Source organism: Bactrocera latifrons, unplaced genomic scaffold, assembly GCF_001853355.1.
Source record: "Bactrocera latifrons isolate USDA-ARS-PBARC rearing strain unplaced genomic scaffold, ASM185335v1 scaffold_9, whole genome shotgun sequence".
NCBI lineage: Eukaryota > Metazoa > Arthropoda > Insecta > Diptera > Tephritidae > Bactrocera > Bactrocera latifrons.
In genome coordinates this window covers 2,498,093-2,502,248 of record NW_017537600.1, presented here as the reverse complement: position 1 = coordinate 2,502,248, position 4,156 = coordinate 2,498,093, and the positions used below count along the sequence as shown (strand labels likewise).

At 34.0% G+C, this 4,156-nt stretch overlaps 1 long non-coding RNA gene across 2 annotated transcripts in view; it reads left to right on the top strand.

Annotated features, from left to right (window-relative positions):
- Nucleotides 1–280: 280 nt before the first annotated feature.
- The window catches only part of LOC108977465, a 92,579-nt gene continuing 88,703 nt past the window's right edge, over nt 281–4,156 (top strand). The window contains exon 1 of one of the 2 annotated variants that reach the window (XR_001994037.1): nt 281–381. This is a non-coding gene — a long non-coding RNA (uncharacterized LOC108977465). Of the gene's footprint in view, nt 474–4,156 lie in introns of both variants that reach the window. The other variant, XR_001994036.1, reaches the window with a different exon arrangement.

The following is a 4,156-nucleotide window of genomic DNA, read 5'->3' as shown; positions in this document are numbered from 1 at the left end:
ATAAAGCCGGCTGAGTACTAAAAAAAGTTGCTTAGCAGAGTCAAAAGAAAAAATTAGCAAACACAACAGCAAATTGAAATTGGTAACAGAGAGTACCAATTGCGGCTGCGGTCGCTGTTGCTGCTGCCAAGAGAGAGCAACTGAACGCCTCTACACCAACCACGAAGCGGCGACTCCGTACAAGCCCCCCTCGTGAGCACGGTGCGATGATGTCAGCGGCGAAAATTTATTTAATGCGCGACGCAGTCAAGCAACTCTTTTAGTACAGCGTTGGCGGGCAACAGCGACGGTTCGGTATCGCAGTTAAATGACGAAAAATCAAGTAAAAATCCAAATAGCAAATATCAAGTAGAAAAACTTGGCGAAGGTGCAACGAAAACGGTGAAACAAGTTTTTTATTTCGCTTCTATTCTACAATACAACAGCAGCAATTTGACTTATTGGAATATAAGAATATATATATAAAGCTATAGGTACGACTTGTACGTGCAAATAATTTTGCGACAAAGTAATTTTACTTTAAGAAAAGTGCATAAATAAACGTGTTTCACGAAAAAATAACTAAAAATTATTACAATTTCTGCAAATTGAAGTGGTAAAGTTACTGCAGTTTGTGTGTGCGTACGTTTAGAAATTGGAAAAAAGTCCAACAAAAGTGACAGCAGTGAACTCGAAAATAATAAAGCGTGAAACAAAATTCGCAAAGCGAAATGAACATTAGCTGCTGTGCTTAAGCGAAGGCGGCGAACGCGATTTGTGTTTGCAAAATTGCTTTTTTTCTGTTTGCTGTGAATTTAATTACTTGTGCGATTTGAGAATGATTTAGATTTAGTTTTTTGTTTTCTAATTATTATTATTGTTTTTTTTTTATATTAATTGAATTTTAGAAGGCATATGATGTCAGCGGGTGAAAAACAGCGTAAGAAAATAGTGGAATGGAGGTATATGGTAGGACCAGCATAGAAGTTTTAGAGACTCTAGTACAGGATAATATCAAATTAATTCAGAAGTGCAGATATTTGCTTTCAAAGTAAAAAAACAAAAAAAACCATAACTTCAGCTCTGATGATAATAGATTCACAGCCGTTTTCTACTGTATACCAAATCTTAAAATTTACGTGCAGTAGTAGTCCAATCAGAACATTATATTCAAAGTATGTACAATATGCTGTGTTAAATTTTATGAAAATATCTAGTCAAATATAAAAGTTTTCTATACAAGAGTTTGATTTTGATGGAGCGATTTGTATGACAGCTATAAGCTATAGTAAGGCGATTTGAACAAGAAGTTCGGAAACTGTAGAGTTGTCTCGAAGAATAATCTGTGCCAAATTTCATGAAAACATTCTGCCAATTATAGAAGTTTTCCGTACAAGGGCTTGATTTTGAGCGAACAGTTTGTATGATAGCTGCATTCTATAGATGTCCGATCTGTGTTACCCAAACAAGTAAGGTAATCTTATTAGCTGCTAATCGAATACCTAAAGTTCCAGGTCGAATAATATTATTAATAGTTTCGATACACTCCAGAAATGGTATAAGAACTGGAGGTGTTCCTTGAGGGACTAGGTGGTCAAAAATTTATTTAGTGTTATTAATTCTTCTGTATTTTCGGAGGTTGTATCGTTGTCTTAGACAAAGGTCTTATAGGATCTCTGACGTTTATTTCTAGTTGTAACAAACCATGTAGTTTTCGTAGAATAATTCTACTTTTTTGGTCAAAAATCATATTCAAATATTTCAAACTGAATCTTGATCTTATATCGAAATACAGAATATACTATTAAATAGGTATACCCGTATAGTCAGGTGTAATCGTCTAGAAATTCAGTCAGCTTCTTGTAACTCTTTTCTTTTGTGAAAATTATATAACCGATTTTTCATGAAAATTGTTTCTAAAAATAGTAATAGTAACGCCAATCTAATGCACTACAGAGTTTAGTACCAATAAACCGACAATATTTAGTGACATCGTTGGCCTTTCGTATGGTCTCCCAATAATTACCTACTGGTAGCTATTATAATTATGCTGGGCGATTTTTTCTCTCTTTAGAGAAATGGAAGAATCAGAAAATCTGTGCGATTTTTATTTATCTCTATAGAAACAGAAAAATGAGCGAACGGTTCCTACAATTTATCTTGAATTTTGGGTTTTTATATTCCTTTTTCTTAATATTTGGCATAAAAAAAATTTTCTAACTAAAAAAACTTATTTGTTTGGCACTAAGATATAAGAGAACTGAATTCAGAGATAAGATCCGAAATAACAATATCAAGTGCCACAAACCTTGTAATTTAATTACATTTCCTTATTTCAATTCACTTTGTAATACTCAACCGACTTTTTTCCCCTTGATAATTTGGTCATATCTATTCAGTTCACTTTGCAGTTCTCACAAGGCTTATAGAAATTTATAAGGAACTCCCCGCTTTCAAAAAAGCTGACATATAAGAGTTTTGAATTCAGAGCAGAGATAATGAGATCCCCAACTCCTCTCTCACCAATTGCTAAACGTCAAAACCTACAGAACTTTGTCAGTTGACTGGATTGAGTAGGTTTTGACGTTTTGTAATTGGAATGACTGGAACGGCCAGATTGAAATTATACCAAAAATATATGTGAATGGTGGAATTTATTGCCGCCAGGTACCTCACTAGATCAGATGTTATTGGGTATGTCAAGGAAAAGTATTAGAAAACTCAACTATTTTAAATGGAAATTATATAAAAAATACAGAAAACAAAAAAAAGCAGGAAATCACGCGCACAATTCTAGTTCCATAGTTTCAAACATTTCAGCATCTTTTCAAAACTATTGGTTTCTCAAACTATGCTTTTAATTATTTATAAAAATATTTAACTCTCCTCCTTGAATGCTTAAAAATAGAACTAGAGTTGAAAAAATAGACTATTCACCGCACTGCAGTCAAGTTAACTGAAGTGTGTCGAGACAGGAAAATGGATACTACAACAAAAGCATACAACAATAATAATAAGCAAGAAAGTAAACGAAAAGGCACTACCAAAGCAAACGCAGTGGCATTTTTGAGCTGCTGCTGATTTTTTGTTTTCTTATTTTTTTGCTGGCACACAATTTCATTGTGAAGAAAGTGAAAGAAATTCGAAAGAAAACGCATAAAAGCCGAACGTCAGACAATCTTGGCTTAATTGTAACACTTTGCACACATTTCACTGACACTTTTGAAGTAAATTGTCGAGCCTTTTAGCAGACAATGCAGCTGAGAGAGTGCATAAAAGCGAAAGGTTGTAATGTGAGACCGAAAAATCAGTGCCATAATACAAATGAAATAAAGAAATGTTTGGCGAAAATCAGTGAAAATGTAAACAAACAAGAATTGAGTGCAAAGTTATCAGTATAGGTATATATTTATATTTGGAAGACTTTCGAAAAATAGTTTTTATTAAGAAACTTCTCAAAAAAAAATTTATATTTGGAAGACTTTCGAAAGTCTTGAAAATATTTTTTTTTAGAAAAATTTCTAATATTTATGTGGTAAATTTGAGTCTCAAAAAAGTTTTTGAGTACTCTAACTAATTCCAACTCCAGTGGAAGGGCAAAAATTTAGGAGCAACTCAGTTAGGAAATACAAGAAGTGCCAAGTGAGGAACCACACAGTTGCTTTATAGGGAGGGAAACAGTGGCAAGAGCAAAGCAAATGTGTTTTGCTGCCGATCAAATTGCTATGAAGTCAGCAATAGTGGTGACCACAACAACGACTTCAAGGCATTATTTTTTCTATGGCTACGTCAGCAGCGTGTATTTCCGGTTAAAAGGCATTGCAAAGACAGCGGCAGGCAAAACGAGTTTTTTGCATTTGGCCAAAAGAAACAGCTGTTAGCTTTGTCAAGTTAGATGGGCGGCGTATTTGTTTTTTAGCGAAATAAGCGGCTTAGGTAGAGAAGAAAAGTGTATGCACAGGAAACTGCTGACAAATAAGAGTAGAATGCGTAATTTCTCACCAGGCAGCAGGTGAAAGATGTTAAGTTTATGTTCGGAGCCGCAGATGAGGTAACAAAAGTAGGTAACTTCAGTAATGCAGCTAATTTCATTTCGCTTACGAAAAATTTGTGGGATTTGCAAATATAAAAAATATATTAAAAAATGTGAAAAACAGGAACTTTAGTAAAATATAAA